Genomic DNA, 27,935 nt, shown 5'->3' with positions numbered 1-27,935 from the left:
TAAGCAGGCTATTTTGGAAGAGACCATAAAGGATTTGAACTTTTAACAGCTGGCTGTATTTGAGTTGATTATTGATGTGAATGAAACTAAGACTGCCTCCAGAAACCCCCCAAGAAACCTGCTCCCAGAGAACCATCATATTTTAGAAAAGAAGAACACATTAATCACCTCAAATGCAGCCAAGTGTTAAAGCTAGGTAATCTTGACTATTGCTCCTTGCTATTTGATTTTTTTTTCTGACAGCTTGCAGAATTTTTGCCTTAAGATTATAATTTTGGAGTTTTGCAATAATATTCCTTGGGGTTTTCCTTATGGGAGCTTTCTAGACATGATTGATGTATTTTTTTTCAATGAGTATGTCCTCTTCTGTTTCTAGAATATTGAGGCAATTTTCTTTAATGACCTCTTGCAGAATACTAACCAGGATCTACATTTTTTGGTCATGGCCTTCAGGTATGTCAGTAATTTTAAAATTGTCTCTTTAGGTTCTATTTTCCAGATCAACTGTTTTGCCAATGAGATATCTCACATTTTCTTCCATTTTGTCATTCTCTTTAGTTTGTTTGACTACTTGTTGCTGTGTCATAGTCATTAACTTCCATTTGTCCTGTTCTAGTTTTTGTGTGATTTACTTCAGTTACCTTTTGTATCTCTTTTTCCATTTGGTTTATTCTACTGTTTAAGGAGTTGTTTACTTCAGACAATTTTTTCCTTCCTTTTGCAAATTGTTGACTTTCTCATATATATCTCATTTCCCTTCAAATTTTTTCTTCTATCTCTCTTATTTGCCTTTTGAAGTATTTTATGAGCATTTCCAAGTAGCCTCTTTGGGCTTAAGAACAATTTCTATCACTCTGAGATTTCTTCTGTGGACATTCCATCTCATGTGAATTTGTGTTTTGTTCTGCCCTGTCACCATAGTAGCTTTCTATGGTCAAGGGTCTTTTCTGTTTCTTGCTCATTTTCTTTCTTTTTCTGTTTGTATTTCCTCTTTTCTTTACTTTTAAGGTGGAGCACTATTTCTGGGTTAAATGAAATGCTATCCCAAGCTTTCTGTGCAGCTCTGAGCCTTGGCTTTGAACACAGGGGCCCCTTGTGTTGTAGGGGTACTTTTTTCAGGAATATCCTGGTTTCCCAGAGTTTGCCTTCTGAGCTAGGATTGGATATTGCCCCACCAATGTACTTCCCTTCTGAGCCAGGATTGAAGGTCTTAGTTGCTGATTTGCTGTGATAAAGACCCTTTTACCAGCTTTCCTAGAGTCAGATAGACTGAATATCATTTTAGCTATAGTGAGACTGACTTTTCTTTTCTAGAAGTTTATATATATATATGTATATGTGTATATATATATATATATATATATATATATATATATATATATTTTGTCAGTCATTCCTATCAGTACAATAATATTGAACACATTCCCAATGTACTCACTTATCCATAAATTATATACATGTGTTAATATGCTAATTCTTATGTGCATTATATGGTTTCTTTGAAAATAATATTTAAAGGATGAACTCAAGATGAATTTATATTTTTAAATTTTTTATGTATCATTGACACAATATTTTTTGTAGAAAACATAATTATCATTAATAATTTTTTTTCTGGTGGGAGTAATGTGATTATGCTTCATTATTTTTGAAAATTTTAGTCTGACACATTGCAACATTGCTTTTTGGAGGTCTGGTTCTAATTTCAGTTTCTTTCATTTTAATAGTTGTCATAACTGAAAATACCTTTCACAGAAACAGAACCAAATGGGAAAAGGGTATTACAGGATGCATTTGCTAAGATATGGTACCCATTTTCTCATCTCATCCACTAAATCTGTAAAGGTTTTTTATTGAAAATCAACCATTAAACTTCCATCTTCTCTGATGTAAACTTCCATATCCCCTTGCAAATTAATTAAAATGTGTTGAATGTTTATATTTTTAAATGGGTTCAAATCCGCTTGAAGTTCTCCATTTTAGAAGATTTTTAAATAGATTAAAATTTCTGTTTCTAACTTTTCAAAGTATGCCAACACTTTTTTTGAATATAAGTAATACACATCACTTTGAACAACCTAGATAATAGAGTAAATATCTAAGAGGAGAAGATAAATAACTGTCAAATGCTACTAAGAGGTAAAGAAGAATGAAACTTGAGAATAAGCTATCATATATGGTAACTAAGAGAACACTGGTGCCTTTGAAGAAAACAGTTTCAGTTTGAGTTTCAGAACCTGGATGAATGAAAGGTTATTAGTATCCTTGAGAGAAATACAGAAGTAAAGAAGAGGAGTAAGGTTGGGGGGAAAGATAAGTTAATGAGCTCTATAGTGGAAATAGTAAACCAAATGGTGCTTGCTCATCCTTTTTTATTCACTTTACCACAAAAACAAATCCAAACTTGAAAGATAGAACAATTTGACTCATAGACAGCCAGCCACTATCCCAGAATACAAATCCCACCTGCTGGAGCACCTGTAGCAGCTATAAAGTGATCTGAGGTAGGGATATTGAGATGTTGTGATATGCTGGAAGGGAGAAGTTAATTGGGAATTTTTGTTGCTTATGCAGTTGCTGTGGGTTCCTGGAATGATATTAATTTAGAACTACCTATAACATCACTCAACAACTGGATTATGGGGACCCAGAAATAAGAGGTTGCAGAAGTGAGAAGTTTTAGATTATTATGAATGAAGGGGATGGAGTAGTTGTGTTTCATATAGGTCCATGATTAGTTATCCCAGATAAAGTGTGTTATATGTAGGGAGATTCTGGTAAAAGTTGAATGAATTAATCCTCTACTACATATAACTGGGTGCATGTATATGTGTATATGTTTTTGTGTGTACGCATATGCATACACAAGACATATTTTTAAGTTTAATCTGCCTTATAACATTTAGCCACCATTTTTTGAAATCTAGACAATAATAAAACTATAAATCAAACCCTGATCTTTAGAATTTATAAATTTCTTAAGTACAAATATTCAGACTGAAAATTCCACAATTCAATCTTCAGCAATTTAAGAAGGTTTCAGCAGCTCAGATATTCCTGGATATATCCCATCTTCCCACTCTCTCATCAATCAAACATACATTCCCTTTAAATAAGGCCACATCCTTTTGGAGTCAAAGTAATCTCCACTTGGATATGAATTCTCTAAATATTAAAATTAATCCAGGATTTGCCTCGGTAGCATACCTAAGTTTGGTATTTACCAAGGAGTTCACCAAGATCTTAGTTTATTAGATGAGGTATTTGAATAAGGGATAGAAAGAATATTAAAGACATGGTCTATTAAAATGAATATTTTAAGCTCCATTACAATTTCTAATGAAGTAAAGGAATATCATGTAACAATATCTGATAATAATAATAAAAAAAAAGATCCAAATAAAGGAAGTGAAATTCAAAGTCAAAGAGAAAGAAGAAAGACATTCCAAGAATAGGGGATAATGTGATAAAAATCCATGCTGATTTAAGGAGAAAGAGAGTTACCCAATTCATCTGAAGCATTTAATGTATGAGACAGAGGAGGAGCAAAAATATATTATAAATCTTTTGCTTTGATCCAGAAAAATAAAAATGATATTCTAAAATCAGTGGTGGAAATTGATATAAAGATAGGATTGATTTAAGAAATATCATAGAGGAAGAATTGACAAGACTGCATAAATGAATAGCAATAAGAGGTGGAGTAGAAGAAGAATTTTTAAAAATGGCCATAATCATGATGATAACTAATTTTATATCACACTTTAAGATTTGCAAAGCATTTTGTATATATTAGTCTGGTCAACAAATAAGAACAACTTAGTAAATGGTGATGTTTATTATGTGAAAAAGCTTTATGCACTGATAGGATATTAGAAGAGAAATTAGACTGGAAATATTGCTTAAAGAAGTGGTATTTGAAGTTACAAGAGTGAATGAGATTGTCAAATGTGCAAAAAGAAGAATGTTAAAGATTTCAAACACTTTCAGGAATACTCACCTTAAAAAGGATGACACAGAAAGAGAATAGTTATAGAGGGCAGGGAAAAAAGTATTTCTTTAATTTTTTTCTGGAGCCAAAGAATAGGAGAAGCATTCAGTAGCAGCATGTGCTTGGTAGCATGAAGAATTGCATAGAGTTCAAAAATTGATGAGTTATGGGAGGGGGGAAAAGCAAAGCAACAATAACAACAACAAGAAAATCCCACTGGATTTGGTGAGGGAGCACTTGCCTCAGGGTTAGTACATCAATTCACATTGCTTATAACTCTGAATGTAGAAAACACAGGGGATTGGACTGAATATTTCTGAGTCACCAATTCATTTCAGCAGCTATTTTAACCAAATCACTACATCCATGACCATGCTCTCGTTCTGGGTGCACCTTCTCTCATATTACCCACTGATCCAAGAGAAGGGGAAGGGATGTCAACCTCCACTCCAATGGGTAGACTGCTCCTCTGCCATTATCCTTCAATGGTTTCTTCTCACTTCATATTTTCTCTTCCTAAATAGATTATAGATCCTTGCCATGGTTATCTACTCCCTTCTTTATCAAGTGCTTCAGTACTTGAATAGAAATCTTGATTGCCATACCCAATCCTTGCCCTTATATTAGGGGACTTAAGCAACGGTATATGCTGATATTTCCACACACACACAAAAGCTTTTCCAATTAATTAATTTTGTCATTTCCATGATTCATTCACTTTCTTTGATTTCTTTGCTCCATTTAACATATCACACAGAAGGACAAATCATACCCTTGATTTTGATATCTAACCCATAGGTATTTCACTTCCATGGTCAAAAGATTTGAAATTTATTTATGCTAATAAAAATCTCTTTTCATTCCATATCTTCAACTGCTTTATTCTGTGACCTCTTCTATCTCACTATAATCTTCAGTTCTTTTATCCCTCAGGGCTCTCCTATGTCTTCACTTATGCTTTGACTTTACTTTCCTCCCTTTACAAGCTTGATTCTACTTAACCAGTGGAATTTTACTTTGTTTTATTGTCTTGAATTCCTTGTGTCTTTGCCCCATTGTCGTTTATGCCTAGATATGCCTTGATTATCTCCAACATCATCTTCTTTCAGGTAAATTTACATGGTATTGAAAAAAGTCACATAATGCTGCTTGTAAGGACTGCTTTAAATTTATGTTACTTAATTTCAAATGGACTGCTATTGCTACAAGACAGTCTTTTTATTTTCCCTTAACTATCTCTCTCTTCCACGTTTAAGACTATGGTAAGCCTTCTCTTTTTTCCTCAAGATTCACATACTACACTCATCCAATCTTTTCCACTGAGAAAATAAGAGTCCATTATATATGAGTATCTTGTTCTCCTTACTATATGTTTCAGAAAATCACACACACACACACACACACACACATACATACATCAACACATTTTTTTTCCTTTTTAACTTCAGTTTTCAACAAACCTTTCTGTCCTCATAGTCCTACTCTTTATTCTGTCCCATCCCTTTTTTTCCAAATGGCATTTCAAAATCATACCCATATCTTTATATGTTAACATTTTTCAATCAACAAGCTCCTTTCCTGCTGCTAGCAAACATGTAAGAAAGTATGATTAGAACAGGAGATGAAGGAACTGGAGGTCACAGTTAGAAAGGAGAATAAGTTTAGACGGAGTGAGGCATTACCAGAGATGGAAAAAGACAAGGAAAAACTTCGTTACAATTGGAATTATCCTAAAGAATGCTAGACTACCCAAAAATGAAATGAGTAGAGAGATTTTCCCCAGATGTTTACATAAAAGTTAAAAGACAATATTACAGGTATGTTAAAAAGAGCATACTTTTTTTTCCAAATAGACATCAGAATATTACTGTTTACCCCTACACAATGCAACTTCCTTGAGATCAGGAATAGAGTTGTTATTGTTGCTGTTGTTATTGTTATTTTGTATTTGTGCTCCCAGTACCCAGAAGAATGGAAATGTTTGGAAGAATGATATATGCCATTTCTTCCAATTCTGAAATTCTTATATTGTCATTTTGTCTTTCTAGCATAAGTGTTATTAGATAGCATAAGTGCAGCATGAAGGAGCTCAAATTTGAATCAACTAATTTAGTACATTAAAAAGATTCGAAGATGCGTACAAATGCATTTTCTACATTTATGGGCAGTTACCACAATGCTTTCCTTCTAAGTATGCCTCCAACATTCATAGAGAGTAAAAAATATTTTTTAAACTTAAGTATGAACTATCCAACAGAAAGGCAATAAATTAATGCTATTCTTTATTTCTTGCTCTTTTCATCAATGATGTATGCCCCAAAGCAAGAGATATGATTTCAAAATGTCATATTTGACTAACAGCACTAGATAATGATACTCTAAAGTCAAGTGTAAAGGTAGTAAGATGAAATCGAGGTTGAGAGGAGAGAAAACACAAGGAGACAAGAGTTGTCTTTGGCAAATATTTGCCATTTAGTCCTTTAGGATGAATGCAAGAGACTTTACACTTTCAAGGCCATCCCCAGGGAAATATTTCTGTTGTCATTTTGGAGTGTGAAGCAAGTCATGTCAAAGAACTCATTCCTTGTTTCATGAAAAGATGTAAAAAAGAGCTCCCCATAAGGGAGGGCAACATTAATTTAAAGACTCTTCAAAGGTGAAATTCACTGGGGGTTTAAGACCACTCTTTACTACCTTCTCATGTATTCATGGTGTGTGTGTGTGTGTGTGTGTATGGGTGTGTGTATAAACTCTATTAATTTGTGATTGTTGATATATTGCTTGGTGAAAGTGCTCTGCCATAGCTTTCTACATGTGTATTCTGTCTTCCCAAATCACATTGTGAACTCTGGAGGGGACAGATCATACCTTCTATTTCTGTTATACTCTCCCTCCCCCCTCCCCCAACCCACCAACAGTGCTTAGTGCTTTTCACATAGTAGGCACTCAATAAATGTTGCTGACTGACTAACTTCAGACAGCTGGAGTTCTCTGCTGGAGTTCTCTGCTCCTATTCAATCTCCTGAAAAAATGGTGGTTTCTTCCCCTAAGTTAAATTTGTGTACAAAATATCAAAGTAAAAATCATGCGAGGTTTCATATCCACCTCCAGAACATGCTGTGGGGTTCCACTGAGATACTTGTTTCAATTAATTGTGATTTGATTACTAACCCAGAAATGATTCCAATGGAATACCCCAGAGGGCGCATGGAGAAAAGTCTCTTGGGAGCTGGCATATTCTGCAATAACTAGCAAAATTCTTGGTTTAGAAATATACTTACAACTTCCTTGTAATGACAATAGCCCTGCAAGAATCTCTGCAAGAATTACAATTGCTTAATTATCACACAAACAAATAAAAAATATTAAAAGACATCTCTATTGCCCCAGATCATTTTTGCATTTGGCTTTCTTCACATTATTCACTTGACACAACTCTTTAAAGAAATCACCACTGCCAGAGCTGGAAAGAGATTTCTGCCCTTAGTCATGTTTTCATAATTATCTCTTCAAGCTCTGTTTTCTGTTAGTTGTGAATTTATTTAGAAAGTAGCCTGCTCATCAATAGTTTAGCAATGAAAAATTTAAATGTATTTTCATATATATAAAAAATAACATGTTTCAAGAATCCCATTAGGATAGAAGACTCTCTCATAAAGCCTTCAAATCATCCCCCCATTAGGTGTAAATTCAAGTTTTCATCTCACTTTATGTTCTATCAAAAACATAAACCTCATTAACAGTCACAGTTAGATGAATTTTCTTTTCTTTTCGTACCTCACAAATCCCAATATTTGTATAACTGACACTTTACAAACAGGAAAACCTGTAAATCATGGAAGATTTCTTTATAGTTGGAGATGTTTAAGCTAGGCACTTATGAACAAGATTGATGTTTTGCAGCTTCACTGAAAGTTTGGGAAGCAAGAATTATAGTTAAATACCTAGCCATTGCTATGAAACAGAAGCAAGGTTTTAGATACCAGAATCTTTAGTTTGATTCTAAATAAATCATCCAACTGTTTGACTAATTGCATGAAATAAATGAATGACTCAAAGGGAGGGGGGAGGAAGTTATCAAAATATAACAAATGTAAGCCCTCACAGTTGTATAGCCAAGGACAGTAACTTCTTTAATTTTGGCTTTTATATTTCTAAAGGCCAAAATAGGAATAGCTTTCATTTAATAAACACTTAATAGATGCTTGTTCAACCAATCTGACATTTATTAAAAACCTACAGTACACAAGGCATTGTGCTAGGAAGTAGAAATGAGAAGAGAAGAAAAGAAACAAGAAATACCTACTATGTGGCAGGCACTATACTATGCACTTTGCAACTATTATCTCATTTGAATCCCACAAAAACCCTGGGAGGCAAGTACCTATTATTATCTCTGTTTTATAGATGAATAAACTGAGGCAAACAGAGGTTATGTAACTTGTCTCACATTCATGTCAGTTTAATTGTCTATGTCCAAATTTGAAGTCATGTTCCTGTCTTCAGGCCTACCTGCCTCTAAAATAATCTCTGAGGAACTTAAATAAATATACTTTGATTTCTCTGTGTTTCTATAATCAAAATGATGTTACTTCCTTCAATAACCTTATTAACAACCCAATAATTCCTTCTCTTTCTGTGTAATACTTGTCCTTATAAATTTCCCATAGATGGCTCACCTAAAATTTGAAGGGTTTTACTCTAGATGATTTTATGTCATATGGATATCAAAGGAAACTCTAGGCTATATATCTATAATCCCTTTATCTTACCACATGACAAGCCCATCACACATTTTACCAAATTCTCCAATATATTAATATGCTCAACATAATAAAAATTGAGGAAAGAAATTGCCAAGAATTGGAGTGAACTGGGAAGATTTTGTGGAAGAGGTGATAGCTCAGCTAAGCTATGAAAAAAATAAAATAAAATGGAAAAGTGGAGAGGAGAATAGTGTTTGAATTCATGTGGTAGAAGATGGGAGTTAGTTCAGATAAAATCAAGAAGTTAGTTTGGAATATGTGTTCATGAAGAGAAATATTATACTATATATATATATATATATATATATATATATATATATACTATATAACAATATTATACAAAGCCTTAAAAGTCAGATTGAACAGTTTGCATTTTATTCTATAACAAAAGGAAACCATCAAAAGTTTGGAAATCAGAGTATGGCATGGTCTCACCGCTATCTTAAGAAGATTATTTCAATTGGTAGGTAGAGAATAAATTGAAGATGGGAGTGAGTGAAACAAAGGAAGAGGCTGTTCTTCATGCTTCATTTTCAAAGAGATCCAAATATATATATATATATATATATATATATATATATATATATATACATATATATGTATATATATATATATATTCATATATATCAACATCAATGATATATTGTGTATGAACTAGATTTAAGTAAGACAGATTTGCACACAGTTATCAGTATCACTCTTTTTTTCCAGAGTCATAAAAGTCTAGTGGCAAAACAAAAGTTCAGATGACTGGGAATGGACCATGATGCAGTGGATAACATTGACCTCTTTGATGTCCAATCAAGTTCTGAGTGCTCCACAGAACCTGCTACAATTACCTTTGTGGCAGTTGGAACAAATTATTCTTATTGCCCATTCCACCAGGTCAAGTTTTCATGTACTTGCGGTAGACAGCCTTCTAACTCATTGTTGGACTTTAGGCCTAAGAGTTACCTCAAACTGGTTTAGCCCATCTGCCAAGTTCATTTTATTGGAGTTATTGTGCATTTTCATCTTCTTGAAACCACAGGTAAGAGTTCAGTGACAGGTGGAAGCCAAATGTTTATGAGCAACCTTGAAAAGGGCTCAGTAAATAACCCTGTATACTGGAGGTGCTAATACATTCTGAATAACCATACACCCCACATAAGAGACTATCACAGTAGTGTAGGAATGAAATGATAAGATCATGAAATAAGCATTATACTCATGTAAAAGAAGTAGAGGAATTTGAAAAATATCATGACAGTAGAATCAATAAGACTTGGTAATGATTAGTTACAGGAAGTATTTATAAAGGGGAAAAAGAGAGAGAATAGAACACTTGAAATATTCATTGAAGAGACAGAAGACCAAGTAAATAAAGAAGGAAAAGAAGTTGGCTATAAAACTGTGAGGGCTAGTTTGAGATTAGATGAAATAAATTTATCATGGAACTAGGTGGTACAATATGATTCAACAACCTGGAATTATAGGCAGAGACAGAAGATGGTTTGACAATATTGTCACATCATTTTACTGTATTAAAAGGTTAAATCAATGAAATAGAAACATGAGTTTCAATTATATCATTTTTTTAAATCCCTCAACTAAAAACCATTTATAAGTAGTTTGCTATATGTGTTGCTTGGTATTCCAATGTATACCAAAGAAGAAGAAAACATAGTTCTTGCTTTCAAAAATCCTAAAATGTTAAAAGAAATATTTGCTTTAGAACTGTGTGCTATACTAAAAAGTACATTGTATTTGGAATCAAAAGACTTGGATTCAAATGCCAGATCTGCCATTTAAGACTTGTACAATCATATAAAGTTATTTAACTTCTCTGCTCCTCAGTTTCCTACTTTATAAAATGAGAGGTTGGATACAAAAATTTCATTTTAAAGTATATGTTACAATTAAGAATACACAAGCAGTTAAAAATAATTGACTAGCAACCATATAAAAGTGCTGAACAAAGCAAGAGTAATTTGATTTGAGTTTAATTAGAGAAGGCTTTTTAGAAGAAGTGTGCCTTGAGGGTTTTGAAGAAAATGACAATGATGAATAAGAGTTGGCAGAGCATTCCAAGAGAGAACAAGAACAACCAAAATTAATAGGTTCTTTTTTAAGATCAGTAAGGAGACCACCATGGAGATTGGAAGGAATTACAATAAAAAGTACTGAGATTAACAAGAAATGGCTTGGTTAGGTACTACCTAACCAACTCCACCAGTTGGTGGAAACTCTTGAAGGCTTATCTGAAGAAAAGGGGATAACAAATAGATTGAGGTACAGAGGTTGTGGCTAGGATGTTGACTATTTAAAAAGGAGAAAATGAAACTACTTGAGGATCAAAAGCTATTAAAGAGAATTAAGTTGGTGAATGATTTTATATGAGGAATAAATGAAGAGATGATGGATCCAGTATTAGAGATTTGAGAGAGTGATGATGACATTACCAATGACTGTTGTTTAATATAACACTTTGTGATTTATCTGGTAATCCAAATATAGATGTTCTATAAATAGCACATCAGGTTAAAGCCAATGCTATAAAAGTATACTTGGGAGTGATATACACAAAAATTATGGTTGAAAAAATATAAGCAATCTCTCCAAAAAGGCAACTACAGAGAAATTAGAAATTGGATTTAATACCTGGGAATAAATACAGATGGGTTCAGAAGAGATTATAAAGAAAAATGAAGAATGATGATTGAGAAATGGGCAATTGAGTGGCAGAGTAGATAGTGCTGCATTTGGAATCAGGGAGAACCAAGTTCAAATCAATCACTTATAAATTTTGTGATGGTTCACAAAGCATTAAACACTTCTCAGTATCAGTTTCCTAATCTGTAAAGTTCCAATAATAGCAGCACCTACCTCACAGGATTGTTGTGAGAATCAAATAAGATATCATCTGGAAAGTTCTTTGCAAACTTAACCACCCATAAATGCTAGCTAATGGAAGAATAACAAATATTGGGGGGGGGGAAGGAAGACTAGGGAGCACCATGTTTCAAAGAGAAAATGGATTAGGGTCAAAATGTAGTTCCAAGATTAATTAGGATAAAAGCTGATAAACTATCATTGGATATGTACAAAGATATTCACTGCTGACTTTAGAGTCAATATTTCCATAGAACAATGCAACCAGATTTAGTTCTGATATTAAAGACTAAGGCATATCTTAGAGACCTTTCACCTTTTTCATATTTATTATATTAAAGTGGGAAGTTGAAATACCTAGTACTGCTTCCAGTGTTAGCTCAGCTCACCCTATAAATACTAAATCTCACAAAGCCAAAATTATAAACAAGTTTACCTTCAAATTAATGAAGAGAAAATGCACCCATATCCAAAACCATAGAAAGTCAAGACTCCTCCCCATAATATCATTTTCCCCAGAATCCCATCTTGTCTCTTTTTCTTAGAGTGCAATTTTGGCTTTTGTTTCAGCAAATGACTGGTTCCATTTCTCTGTTCTCATTGTTCAATGTCTCCCATGGATTCAAGAAAACTGAGATGAACATAACTCTTAAAAAGAGGGAAAAGGGCCAAATCTATGTCATATTAATAGAATTAAGAGAAAAGTTATTTATATATAACCTATATAAAATTTCTTGCCTTCTGAATGAGGGAGGAGAGAATCTAGAACTCAAAATTTACCTCCCAAAAGTTAAATTTTTTAGCATGTAGTTGGAAAAAGTAAAATATTTCTAAATTTCAAAAAGAACAAAATGTTTAATTTTAGGAGGGCCAGCTCACTCTCTTGCCTAGCTGTGCCTCCTAACCCATCAAAGTTATACTTCCATTTCCTATAACTCAGTTTCCACTTTCACTGTACTCCTATGGCACCTCTGCATTGCAGTTCTTCATTTTGCCATTATACAGAAAATGGTGCATAGTAATTTCTCCAGGAAACTAGGTTTATAGTGGTTGTCCATATTGCTTGACCATTCTATCTCAACTCTATATATCTATAATTCAGTACACACTGATATGAGACTATCTGTTCCATTGATCCGACAGCTTCATTTCTTTCATTCCAAAGTTCTGTTTGGTTGATAGGAGAATCATCCTTTTTTCTGTAGTCAAATAAATCTTTAACTTCAATTTCAAATTATGTTACAATGAAAACTACTATTTGCTTCTTCTTACTCTTCCAGCATTCAAGTGCAATTTTTGCTCATATCATGATCTTTGGCAGAGGATCATTGATTTTGGGGAGCACTCTTATTCTTTTCTTGATTATTTGACTCATACTCCCACACCCAATATTCCCTATAGGTTCCAGTAAACCTAATAAGGTCAAAGATCTACAAAAGGTAAAGATTAGGAATGGAGATGGTGGATTGGTTTTAGTGGATAGGGTAATGGGGGAAGGGAAGATTCATTAGAGACAAGGAGATTTCTAATCTATCCTAAAGCAAAGCAATTTTATTTTGTATATTTTAAAGAAAATGGCTGCTAGCTTAAGCCATAAAACTGCCACTAAGACTTTTGTCTTAGAATTTAGAGGGATTATCTAAAAGCTGTCATGCTTTGAAATTTTGGGACAGACAACTTTAGAATATGGTGTGCTTACAACAAAATTTGACACCACCTCTACTTTAATCCCTGACACTTGTGCCTCTTCCTCTGTTACCTCCAAGTGAATTTTCTACTATGCTGAGATAACTTTTGGCTACACCAAGAATATCAAAGTCCTTATGGGTTTGTTCCAATCTGGATAAACACTAATATGATTCCTAGATAGAGTAATTCCCCATAATAGTGTCTCTGAAAATATAAATATTCTCTTACAATTACCACATAGATTCAGAAAAATCAATGACTATAAGGATTCTTGAGTTTTCTCTAGGATCTGGCAATTTAGTAGTTTAACAACTGCAAATTCAGAAACTAGTGGGTTTCTTGCCAAATTCATCCCAATTACCTTACTTGAACAAGTCTAAGAGTTTGAGAGATTTTTCCCTATTTTTAAATTAAAGGGAGCTAGGGAGCACAATGGATTGGACTGGAGTCAAGAAGAGTTGAGTTCAGATGTGGCTTCAACACTAGCTATGAGACCTAGTCAAGTTACTCAACCCTGTTTGCTTCAGTTTCCCCATTTGTAAAATAAACTAGCAAAATAAATGGCAAAACATACCAGTATCTTTGAAAAGAAAAACACAAATGGAGTGGTGAAGATTCAGACATAACTGATATGAATGGACACCATGTACCCAATACTGTACTAAGCACTAGAAATAAAATTACAAATAATGACAAAGCTCTTATTCAAAAGGCGCTTATATTCTTTTTTCTTTTTTTTATATGTAAACATATAATTATCTTGCTGCACAAGAAAAATCAGATCAAAAAGAAAAAAATGAGAAAGAAAACAAAATTCAAGTGCACAATAACAAACAGAGTGAAAGATGTTATGTTATGATCTACACTCAGTTCCCACAGTCCCCTCTCAAGGTGTAGATGGCTCTTTTCATCACAAGATGATCGGAACTGGCCTTAATCATTTCATTGTTAAAAAGAGTCATGTCCATCAAAACTGATAATGATATATTGTTGTTGCTATGTACAATGACCTCCTGGTTCTGCTCATTTAATATAGCATCAGTTCATGTAAGTCCCTAGGCCTCTCTAAAATCATCCTGTTGATTGGTTGTTATAGAACAATAACATTTCATAACATTCATATACCATAATTTATTCAACCATTCTCCAACTGATGGGCATCCACATTTCTAGTTTCCCACCAGTACAAAAAGGGCTGCCACAAATATTTTTTTACAAGTAGGTGCCTTTCCTTCCTTTAAGATATCTTTGGGATATAGGCCCAGTAGAAACACTGCTGGATCAAAGGGTATGATAACATTTTGAGTATGGTTCCAAATTGTTCCTCAGAAGGGCTGTATCCATTAACAATTCCACCAACAATGTATTAGTGGCTCAGTTTTCCCACATGCCCCCCAACATTCATCATTACCTTTTCCTGTCATAGTCAATCTGAGAGGTGTATAGTGGTTGTTTTAATTTGCATTTCTTTGATCAATAGTGAATTAGAACATTTTTCATTTGATTAGAAATGGTTTTAATTTCTTTATTTGAAAATTGTCTATTCATACCCTTTGACCAGCTATCAATTGGGAAATGGCTTGAATTCTTATAAATTTGAAACAATTCTCTATATCTTGTAGAAAAGAGATCTTTATCAGAATACTTAAATGTAAAAATGTTTTCCCAATTTATTGCTTCCCTTCTAAATTTGTCTTAGTTTTGTTTATACAAAACCTATTTAACTTAATGTAATCAAAGTTATCTATTTTGTAATCAATAATGATCTCCAGTTCTTCTTCAGTGTTCAATAATGGGTTCTTATTCTTCTTTGGCACAAAGTCCATATGTCTCCATAGATCTGAGAAGTAAACTATGCTATGATTTTCTAATATTAATGTTCTTCTATACTATTGCTTATAGTATAATTCTTTTTATTTGCAAAACAAAATGAATATTTATTAGACTGCTTTTTTGAATAGAACATATACAATATAACAAACACAGTTTTGATAAGGCAAAATTCCAGTGCCTAAACTCTTTACAATCTGATATTAATAACATAGAAACTACATGTGTGTGCACTCTAGGATTTGTAAAGTGTTTTATTTTATTTTATTTTATTATTATAGCTTTTTATTTACAAAACACATGCATGGGTTATTTTTCAACATTGACCCTTGCAAAACCTTCTGTTCCAACTTTTCCCCTCATTCCCCCCCACCCCATACCCTGGATGGCAGATAGTCCAATATTTGTTAAATATGTTAAAAAATATGTTAAATCCAATATATGTATGCATATTTATACAGTTATCTTGCTGCACAAGAAAAATTGGATCTAGAAAGAAAGAAAAAAAACAGAGAAGGAAAACAAAAAATGCCAGCAAACAATAACAGAAAGAATAGAAATGCTGTGTTGTGGTCCACACTCATTTCCCATAGTTCTCTCTTTGGGTGTAGCTGATTCTCTTCTTTACTGAACAATTGGAACTGGTTTTGATCATCTCATTGTTGAAGAGAGCCACATCCATCAGAGCTGATTATCATATAATTGTGTAGTTGCCTAGTATAATGATCTCCTGGTGATGCTTATTTCACTTAGCATCAATTCACGTAAGTTTCTCCAAGCTTCTCTGAACTCATCCTGCTGGTCATTTCTTACAGAACAATAATATTCCTTAACATTGATACACCAAAATCTATTCATCCATTCTTCAATTGATGGGCATCCATTCAGTTTCCAGTTTCCTACCAATACAAAAAGGACTGCCACAAAGTTTTCCACACATGTGGGTCCCTTTCCCTTCTTTAAGATCTCTTTGGTATATAAGCCCAGTAGTAACACTGCTGGATCAAAGGGTATGCACAGTTTGATAACTTTTTGAGCATAGTTCCAAATTGCTCTCCAAAATGATTGGATTCATTCACAATTTTAATTTTAAGTTTAGTATTTGATAGGGGAATTTTAATTTGCTCTTTTTCTAGCTTCTTTAGTTGCAAGCCCAATTGATTGATCTTCCCTTTCTCTATTTTGTGCAAGTAAGTCTTTAGAGATATAAAATTTCCCCTTATTACCACTTTATCTGCATCCCACAAATGTTGGTATGTTGTCACATTATTGTCACTCTCTTGGATGAAATTATTAATTGTGTCTATGATTTACTGTTTCGTCCATTCATTCTTTAGGATGAGATCATTTAGTTTCCAATTACTTTTTGCTCTTTTTTTCCCTCATTTTTTATTGAATGTAGTTTTTATTGCTGTATTTGATTTTGAGGTCTTTATGTACAATAGATAGCCAATTTTTCTCTAAGTTCCATGAACTGCTGAGAACTAAGCACCCTCCTTTCTGTTTGCATTCACTTTTCTCCAAAGATCTATCATGCCTAACTTTTCTAATGTTCTATTTACCTCTTTGACTTCTTTCTTATTTATTTTGTGGTTTGATTTATCTAGTTGTGAGAGTACAAGGTTGAGATCTCCCACTTTAAATGTGTTTCTTGTAAACAACGTATTGTAGGATTCTGACTTTTGATCCAGTCTGCTATCTGCCTCCTCTTTATGGGAGAGTTCATCCCATTCACATTTATGGTTAGAATTACTAATTCTGTATTTCCTGCCATCCTAATAACCCCAGGTTATGCTTTATTTTTTCTTGGCTCCCCCAACCCTCTTTCCCCTTTTTAAACTTATGTACCCCATTTGTATCACGACGCTTACCCTCTTTAGAATCCCTCCCTCCCCCTTTGAATCTTTTCCCCTTCCTTCCCTTATAACTCTTTTTCTTTTCCCTTTTCCTCTCCCCCTTTTTTAATGAGGTGAGAGAGAATTTTCTCTAAAACAAATATGTCAATTATTTTCTCTTTGAGCCAGCTCTGATGAGAGTAAGATTCACACAATTCCCCCTCTCTAAATTCCCTCAGATATGATAAGTTTCCTTTGCCTCTTCGTGGGATGTGGTTTCCCTCTTTTGATCCCTCCTTCCCACCTTATTGTGCCATCATCTCTTTTCCATATCTACTTACCTTTTTTATGTTATTTCAGTAAAATCAAATTATACATGTATTTTTTGTATATCCACAACAGAAATACAATTCTCAAGAGTTCTTTTTACCTTTGTTGCATCTCGTGAGTTCTATGGTTGGAGATCAAATTTTTTGTTTAGTTCTGGTTTTTTCCTTAGAAACAAATGGAATTCATTTGTTTCATTAAATGTCCATCTTCTTCCCTGGAAGAAAATGCTCAGCTTAGCTGAGTAGTTTATTCTTGGCTGCATTCCAAGTTCTTTTGCCTTTTGGAATATCAGATTCCAGGCCCTTCAATCCTTTAATGTGGAGGCAGCCAGATCTTGGGTGATCCTTATTGTGGCACCTCGGTATTTAAATTGTTTTTTTTTTTTTTTGGACTGCTTGTAAAATTTTTTCCTTAATATGGTAGTTCTGAAATTTGGCCACAATATTCCTTGGGGTTTTTATTTTAGAGTCTCTTTCAGAAGGTGAATTCTTTCAATGCCTATTTTACCTTCTGATTCTATTACATCTGGGCAGTTCTCTTTGATAATTTCTTGTAAAATAGTATCTAGGCTCTTTTTTTAATCATAATTTTCGGAAAGTCCAATAATCCTCAGATTATCTCTCCTAGATCTATTTTCCAAGTCTGTCGTTTTTGCAAGTAGATAATTCATGGTTTTTTCCAGTTTGTCATTTTTTGGTTTTGCTTGACTGATTCTTGCTGTCTCAATGAATCATTAGTTTCTATTTATTCATGTCTGATTTTTAAAGAATTATTTTCTTCATTAGCTTTTTTTTACTTCTTTCTGTATATGTCTTGTGTCTGTCTATAAGGATTCTTGAGTTTTCTCTAGGATCTGGCAATTTAGTAGTTTAACAACTGCAAATTCAGAAACTAGTGGGTTTCTTGCCAAATTCATCTCAATTACCTTACTTGAACAAGTCTAAGAGTTTGAGAGATTTTTCCCTATTATTAAATTAAAGGGAGCTAGGGAGCACAATGGATTGGACTGGAGTCAAGAAGAGTTGAATTCAGATGTGGCTTCAACACTAGCTATGAGACCTAGTCAAGTTACTCAACCCTGTTTGCTTCAGTTTCCCCATTTGTAAAATAAACTAGCAAAATAAATGAGTTTTTAAATGAATTGTTTTGCTCTATGGAATTTTTTTCCATTTCACTAATTTTTTTTTAGTGAATTATTTACTTTTTCCAATTCACAGATCCTACTTTCTTGCGAGTTCTTTGTCTTTTCCAATTCACAAATCTTACTTTCCAGAGATTTTTTTACTTCATAAATTTTGTTTCCCTGCACTTCCTGGGAATTTTTTATCTTTTCCAATTCATATTTCAGGAAGTTGTTGCTCTCTTGTAAAGCCTCCCTTTCCTTTCCCCATTTTTCTTCTAACTCTCTTTTGAGACTTTTAATGGTCTCTTCTATGAGAGCATCATGTAAAAGGGGACAGGTGAGATTCCCCTTTGGGGTATTGTCTGATGCCTGTTTGCTATTAGTCTCTTCAGGTTTGCTGACCTGCTCTTTTTCTGCATAGAAGCTGTCAATCGTTCTTTTCATCTTTTTATTCATGTTTTAAAGCTTTTAGTGTATACCTCCTAGGCAAGGGGGTTACCAGCTTACTCTGCAGAGCAGGGAGAGATGTAAACTGGCTTCCAGCTCCGAGGTATGGGAGTGCTCTGAGTGAGAGTTTTCCCTTCCCCCAACCGAAGGTGGATTCAGCACTGGCCAAGCTATCAAAGTGCCCACTTGGGCTGTGTGGGTTAGCGACTGCTCTAAGGCTAGAGACTAAGTGGTGAAAGTGTCACTGCCCCAGGCCAGAGCCCCTTATGGGGCTGTGGGTATTAGCAGCTGACTGCAAATAGCCCGGCTCTACCAGAAGTCTGCCCCAAAGTCGATGCAAATTGGCCCTGTGAAAGCTCTATGGCCCCAAGCCGAGCCCCTCACTGCACATATTAGAGGCTAACCTGGGCTGTGCCCTCCTGCTGTGCAGGTTCGCAACTGCCTCAAGCCTTCCCTCTCCCAGCTTGAGCTGATCTCTTACCCCCCCCCCCCATCCCCACCACCCCCGCCCCGGGACAAACCTTTTTTGGTGAGACTGCAGATTTTCTTCGGCTGGTCAGTTCTTATACTTCTAATCTTTATGAATTGTAGCAGTCAAGACTATTTTTGAGGCTCGATATAATATTGATAAAGTGGGTAAGAGAAGAGCTTAGAAAGTTGTGTGTGGCTTCTCCACCATCTTGGCTCCCCACCAAGTAGGATTTATACCAGGAATGCAGGACTGGTTCAATATTAGGAAAACTATTAGCATAATTGACTATATCAATAACCAAATTAACAAAAACCATAAGAACATCTCAACAGATGCAGCAAAAGCATTTGATAAAATCCAACATCCATTCCTAATAAAAACACTTAAGAGGATAGGAATAAATGAACTTTTCCTTAACATAGTCAGGAGTTTATATTTAAAACCATCAGTAAGCATCATATGCAATGGGGAAAAACTGGAACCTTTCCCAGTAAGATCAGGAGTGAAGCAAGTTTCCCCACTATCACCATTATTATTCAATATTGTATTAGAAATGTTAGCCTCAGCAGAATGAGTTGAGAAAGAGATTAAAGGAATTAGAGAAGGTAATGAGGAAATGAAACTATCACTCTTTGCAAATGATATGATGGTATACTTAGAGAATCCCAGAGATTCTACTAAAAAGCTATTAGAAATAATTCATAACTTTAGCAAAGTTGGAGGATACAAAATAAATCCACATAAATCCTCAGCATTTTTATACATCACCAACAAAATCCAAAAGCAAGAGATACAAAGAGAAATTCCAATGAAAATAACCATCGATAGCATAAAATATTTGGGAATATATTTTCCAAAGAAAAATCAGGGATTATATGAGCAAAATTATATAACACTTTCCACACAAATTAAGTCAGATTTAAATAATTGGAAAAATATTAAGTGCTCTTGAATAGGCCGAGTGAATATAATAAAGATGACAATACTCCCAAAACTAATCTATTTATTTAGTGCTATACCAATCAGACTCCCAAGAAACTATTTTAATGATCTAGAAAAAATAACAAAATTCATATGAAAGAACAAAATGTCGAGAATCTCAAGGGAATTAATGAAAAAAAAATCAAATGAAGGTGGCCTAGCTGTACCTGATCTAAAACTATATTATAAAGCAGCAATCACCAACACTATTTGTTATTGGCTAAGAAATTGATCAGTGGAACAGGTTAGGTTCACAAGACAGAATAGTCAACTATAGCAATCTAGTGTTTGACAAACCCAAGGATCCTAACCTTTGGGATAAGTCTTCATTATTTGAAAAAAACTGCTGGGAAAACTGAAAATTAGTATGGCAGAAATTAGGCATGGACCCACACTTCACACTGTATACCAAGATAAGATCAAAATGGGTCCATGATTTAGGTATAAAAAAACAAGATTATAAATAAATTAGAGGAACATAGGATAGTTTACCTCTCAGACTTGTGGAGGAGGAAGAAATTTGTGACCAAAGATGAACTAGAGATCATTTTTGATCACAAAATAGAAAATTTTAATTATAAATTAAAAAGGCTTTGTACAAACAAAACTAATGCAAACAAGTTTAGAAGAGAAGCAACAAACTGGGAAAACATTTTCACAGTTAAAGGTTCTGATAAAGGCCTCATTTCCAAAATATAGGAAGAACTGCCTCTAATTTATAAGAAATCAAGCCATTCTACAATTGATAAGTGGTCAAAGCATTTGAACAGATAATTTTCAGATCATGAAATTGAAACTATTTCCACTCATAGGAAAGAGTGTCCCAAATCACTATTGATCAGAGAAATGCAAATTAAGACAACTCTGAGATACTACTACACACCTGTCAGATTGGCTAAGATGACAGGAAAAAATAATGATGAATGTTGGAGGGGATGTGGGAAAACTGGGACACTGATGCATTGTTGGTGGAGTTGTGAACAAATCCAACCATTCTGGAGAGCAATTTGGAATTACACCCCAAAAGTTTTCAAACTGTGCATACCCTTTGATCCAGCAGTGCTACTACTGAGGTTGTACCCCAAAGAGATATTAAAGAAGGGAAAGGGACCTATATGTGCCAAAATGTTTGTGGCAACCCTGTTTGTAGTGCCTAGAAACTGGAAAATGAATGATTGGGTAAATTGTGGCATATGAATGTTATGGAATATTATTATTCTATAAGAAATCACCAGCAAGATGAATAAAGAGAGCCTTTGAGAGACTTACATGAACTGATGCTGAGTGAAATGAGCAGAACCAGGAGATCATTATATACTTCAACAACGATCCTGTATGAGGATGTATTCTGATGGAAATGGATTTCTTCGACAAAGAGAAGACCTAACTCAGTTTCAATTGATCAATGATGGACAGAAGCAGCTACATCCAAAGAAAGAACACTGGGAAATGAATGTAAACTGTTTGCATTTTTGTTTTTCTTTCCGTGTTATTTTTACCTTCTGAATTCAATTCTTCCTTGCAACAAGAGAACTGTTCTGTTCTGCACACATATATTGTATTTAGGATATACTGTGACATATTTAACATGTATAGGACTGCTTCCCATCTAGGGGAGAGGGTGGAGGGATGGAGGAAAAAAATCGGAGCAGAAATGAGTGTAAGGGATAATGTTGTAAAGAAATTTTTTTTTCAAAATAAACAAAAAAAGACAAGAATTGACAGTTTTGCCACAGGGAATGAAAAATGTCCCTACTATGCATCAAATGTATGTTGCTGTCGCTCTCACTCCAGTAAGAAAAGCATTTCCAAAAGTAATGTTATTACATTACATGAATGATATAATGGGATGTGCATCTGAGAAACAAATGTTAGAAGCATGTCTGCAAAAGACCATAGAATCACTAAGGAACTACAAATTGCTCAAAGCTCCAGAAAAAAAAAAAAAAAACTTATCATATGAACTACTGGTGAAAATGCAGCAACAGGAATAATGATAAAGCAACTTGCTAGAGAAAATGCTAATAAGGTTTATAGAAGAATTATACTAGGACTACACAAAGATACTCCTTTAGGAGAGATCATAAGACACTGTGCCACAGTGGACACAAATGCCTTTTATACCCAGGCTATGATACAGAACATGGGAAGACAGGGTCCCTTTGGCCAGAGACTTCCAGAGAGATTCATGAATGCTTTCAATGTGGTAAAGTAGGGCATCTGAAAGCTCAATGTTAGCAGAGACAGAATGAGAGGACAAGGTGACAGAACAAGAACCAAAACTCTATGTCCAAAATGCAAAAGAGGATTCCATTAGGCCTCAGAATGTAGATTGACTCAGGGAAAGGAGAGGTAGGGCCCAACTCTAGGGCCCCAGCCAATAAAACAGTGGGGCATGATGGCAGCCAAGATTACATCTGGAGAGTTTAGAAGTTCAATATTCAGATATGACCAATCAGGCAAAAAAGCAATCTGATGGGAGAAAGGGATTACAATTGAGGAGAATACAGGTTCTATAACCCACCAGAAGGGCACTGTTCAGTGTGAGCAGCTCCAATATATTTGCCCAGTGATGTGGAGAGATCCAGAAAGTAGTAAATGGAAGGGACCAGATAGGTTAACTGCTTGTAAGAGAGGGTTTGCTTGTATCTCTACAGATGAGAAGGAGTCAGATAGGTGCCAATGAGCTGTATTTGCCTTGTCCATCAGAGAGAGACAGAAAAAGAAAAAAAACCCTTGAAATAAAGGAGAAAACTCAAGAAACATTGTGTGTTTCCATTTTTGATTACTTGTGCCACTGAAAAAGCATGACCGTTAACCCAATGTGTATGGCAATTGACTCATGAACATCAAAAATTGTTGATAAGATTATTACAGAACTTCAAAACCCACAGAAATCATTGCATTCCCTAAGATGAAAAATTGCTGATAAGACTATTGCAAGATTTCAAAACTTTCAAGAATCATTGGATTCCCTGACACATGAAATAATGGACAATAAACTAGTTTTGGACTATTTTTAGCATTTATGGACATGTATAATTCCTCATGTTGATTCATGTTATTTGTTACATAACTACTATCCTATGTTATATTACTATGTGCTTGTGTAATACCTCCCATACTGATGGATTTATGTATACCTGTTTCAAATGAGACCCTACAGAAACCTACTAATAAAATTTGGTTTGACTCCCCATTTCCCTTTGGTGTTTTCATCTCCCTTCCTAAGAAGTCAGGGAGGATGTGATCACCTCCTTTTTTGGTGTTTTCATCCTCTTTTCTGAGAAGTCAGGAAAGGCATGATTGTCTCTTTTTGGGGGTTCTCACTTCCCTGAAAAGTCAGGGAGGGCGTGACCACCTCTATTCTAAAACAAAAGAAAGCAGGAGATGTAAAGGGCAGGAACTCTGGAGAAATATACCTAAGGCTCAATATAATTTATTTAATCCTACAACAAGGTGTTAACTCAGTGGAATTGGTAAGACAATGGTTATCTAGTTTAACATGTGAGTTCTCTAGTTCAGTATGATTGATTTAATCCTACAACAAGGTGTTAACTCAGTGAAATTGATTATATAATGGTTATCTAGTTTACATATACTTAGTACTTAGCATGATAATGTAATAGTTTACAATTGATGTAATTGTAATAGAGTATTTAAACTGAGGACAAAGTCAGCCACAGAGATTCCATCTTTGATCAGCCTTGTGGTGGCTCCTGCCTCCTGCATTCCTCCACTGAGACCATGACCCATCTGAAGGTCCCCCAAAAAGCTAGACCAGCCCCACCAAAGGAGACAGACTGTGAAGGAGATAATAAAGACATTGGACTTTATTCCTAACTATTTTTGTGGTTATTATTCAGCTGAAACCAAGGCTAGTCCTGATACCTCCAGAGAGCTAACCAGAACATTACTGATCTTGGCCTGTCCATTCAGCACAATGTGGAAGCCTGAACTACCAGCCCCAATGCAGTCAGTGGGAAGCCCCTGTTGCCCTATTGAGGAAGCTCAGGATAATATCACCTGTTCCAGAAATAATTTCCTTTCACAGATATACATCATTTAAAATAGAACAGTCAAGTTTAAAAAAAAAAAACACAACACACCTCAGGACAGACAGCACCTGAAGTGAGCAGAGAGAGCATTGTTATCAGGCACCTGAATAGAGCTAATTATGATAGATGGACCCTCTTTTTGGCTTACAGTTTCTGTGAAATTAAGACAAAAAAGGAAATACAATGTTACCTGGTTTTCATTGCCAAACAAAAAAAAATAAACATTTCTTCAGCAGAAACACATTTCTTTATGGATTCAAATTCAAGAAGGAATTTATCTCATGGGTCCTTGCTTAAGGGATACTGGGTGACAGTGAATACATTCCATTTTTATTAAGAATACATGAAGCCTGAGAAAATTCATACAGAAAACAGCAGGCAATGACTTGAGGCAGTCAGAAGTATCCATTTTAGGCACTAGTTAAGGAAAAGTGAGAATTAGATATTTTATTCAGTACTATAAAAGTAGCAGAGGCAAAGAGTACAACTGTCATTTTCAGAAAATATGCATTTGCCTCCTATGGCATGCAGAGAGTTATAACAACAACTATTACTATCACAACTTGTAGTTATATAACACTTTATGGTTTTCAAAGTACTTCCACATATTTGCCCATTTGATATCTATGTCAACATATAGAGGGTATTTACTGTCTTCTATTGACATTATGAGGATATCCCTATCCATTAATTGTCACTCATAATTAGCACATGAATTTACAAAATCTGAGCATCATTGTGGTTAACAATCAACTTAATCACTAGTAAATGACATAGCATAGATCAACTATTTCCAAAACCACCAGACCAAGTGAAGTGGAGTTCAGAACTTTTATTGGTTCATTGGTATTGGTCATAGTTATTTTGAAGCAAAAATCTGTAGTAGAAGAAGAAATGAAAGTTACAACTCCTCCATAACATTTACTCTCCTATTATGTATTAAAAACTATTGAATTTGCTCCCTGCTTATTATAAAAGCACATTGCTCTTTCAGAGTCCTATTGTTTGGTCAGCTTCCCTTCTTTCTCAGGCCTTCTTTTCTCTCTATCTAACTGCTTACCCCCATCGTTCTTCCATTATTTCTCTTTCTGAGCCCCCTTCTTCTGTCAAATGGTTAGGCACTCCCTAATAGATTTATTTTTATAGAATCTTGTATGTTTCTATGAGTCTAAGAATTAAAAAGAATCTCATAATTCACAGGAGTCAAGAAATGCCATTTCAAAGACAATCTTAAATCATAAACCTATCTATCCCAGAAAATCTTAATCCAACCTTGTTATTGTTCTGACACTAAATGAAAGGCAATCATTGAATTTAGCTACAATGCTTTATACTATGAAATAATGTTTTCTTCTTTTGCCATAAAATGATTCTTTGAACAATTTCAAACTTGAAAGCCAATAAATTTGGTTCATCTTTTAAAAGGCTGGCTAACTGAATACAATTAAGAAAAAAGGCATTATATATATATATATATATATATATATATATATATATATACACTAAGATGAATGTGTGAAAAGTATGGAGAATCTTACTTATTGGGTGACATAGATTTTAATCTATTCCAATTTCTTACCAGTATTGAGAATGGTTTCATCCATGACACCTACAAGTTTTTCTTAACTAACTGATGAGGAGAAGCATAAACGAGATCCTGGAATGGATTTATTCTCCCAGTGTTTATAATATATTCTATATAACCCAATTATTCTGAGTCAGATAAGCAAAGACCTAAGATGACAGCAAGATCACTATAGAATTGCCAGGTGATTAAGTTGAAGAGTATCAAATTCAATCACAGGAGATCTAAAAAGTATTATAAGGGTCTAAAGAAATTTAGCAGGAGAGTATGACTATGGACCATGGTGAGGGAATAAGAGACAATGGGGGGGGGCAGCAATCACAGAACAAGTGGCTTATTTCCAACAAAAGCATCACACAACCTTTGAGGTTAAAAAAAAATGAAGTGCAAACAATGACAGACTCTGCAAAAATGGTCATAGCTACTAACCAAACAAACAAACAATCAAAGAACAGGTTATGCATGGATTGAGTGGAACTTTAAATAAAAAAAAATAAAATATTACAAAGAGACAATGATTCCATTTTCAAAGAGTGAGGGCAACTATCAATTTATCTTTTGCAAACCATTTCTGTTTAGTCTTCAAGTTTAGTCAAAAGAAAATATCATTTCAATGTGAGATGTTCCATTGAAATGAAGCCATAAGATGTAGATCATATATGAGTCATTTGAGAAACACCAGAAATGAATAGATAACTAGGAACCACAGGCTCATGGAATTACTATATACAGGGTCTTAGAAATTATTGAGTTCATCTCAATCTCTCTATCTTTGTTTCTTTGTCTCTGTCTCTATCTCTGTCTTTGCATATCTGTCTCTGTCTCTATCTCTGCTAGTCTCTTTCTCTTTTATGCACACACCCACATACACACTCACACACATGCAGAAACTGAGAATCAAAGAATGATTTGATCCTGCTCACACAGTAAGTAAGGAATTGAAGCAAGATTAGAGCCTAGATATCTTAACTAAATCTTATTCTCCTTCTACAATTATCTTTCTAATTCATTATATTATTTCTCCTAAAAAAGCCAACCAAATTCCTCATCTACTACTTTCTACTCTGCAAATATAGATTCACAACCAGAAACTAATTTTTTTATTTTATTTTTATTATTACTATTAATAATGATTCTTTGTATTTGTATAACAATTTATATTGCTTAGAATAATTTCATATACATTATTACATATTGTCTGACCCTATATCCTAAACAATATACGCTAAACTTATTGAGAGCATGAGCTGTTTTATTTTCATTATTTTCTCTCCTGTGCCTAGCATAAAGTAGCTGATTATTAGATGCTTGTTGACTGATCAATCAAATGAATAAAAAGAAAAAAAGAATTTATTACGTGCTAAATATATCTGATTCTGTGCTACATCCTGGGGAACATACATTCTAATTATGAAAAATTATATATAAAGGGAAGTAACTAAGGTCAATGTTTTGAAAATGAAAGTAGAGGGTAGGAGTTGGAGTCACAGAATGACTAATTGACATACATTTGGCAACATCTGAAAGTCAAGATGCTTAATTTTTATTTTGTAATCTGTTCTAACCCATCTCTTCACCAGAGAACTGTACACATATTCTCATCAATTCTCTAACATCTCCAAATTCTTTTATTTTTTAGGAGGGCTTCCAAACCCTTAGAAAAGCAATATATGGATAGAAGTAAGTAATGGAAAGAAAGCATCATCTGTAGAAAGAAGATAGATAGTTGTGATTAGGAGGTCCTGAAAGTACATTGAGAGCTTACATGTGGACCAGTACTCTCTTACCCATATCATCAGAGCCCTATACATAAGTAATATTCAGAAATTCTCAGGGAAATCTGAATAAGGTCAAAATGAGCCAAAAAATATTTCTTTGGAGAGGCACAGCCATTGAATCAGCCTATGTCATACCAGAGTTAGGTATGTTGAATTTGATTTTTAATTTTATAGAAATT

Source organism: Sarcophilus harrisii, chromosome 3, assembly GCF_902635505.1.
Source record: "Sarcophilus harrisii chromosome 3, mSarHar1.11, whole genome shotgun sequence".
Classification (NCBI taxonomy): Eukaryota; Metazoa; Chordata; class Mammalia; order Dasyuromorphia; family Dasyuridae; genus Sarcophilus; species Sarcophilus harrisii.
This window is presented reverse-complemented; position numbering follows the sequence as displayed.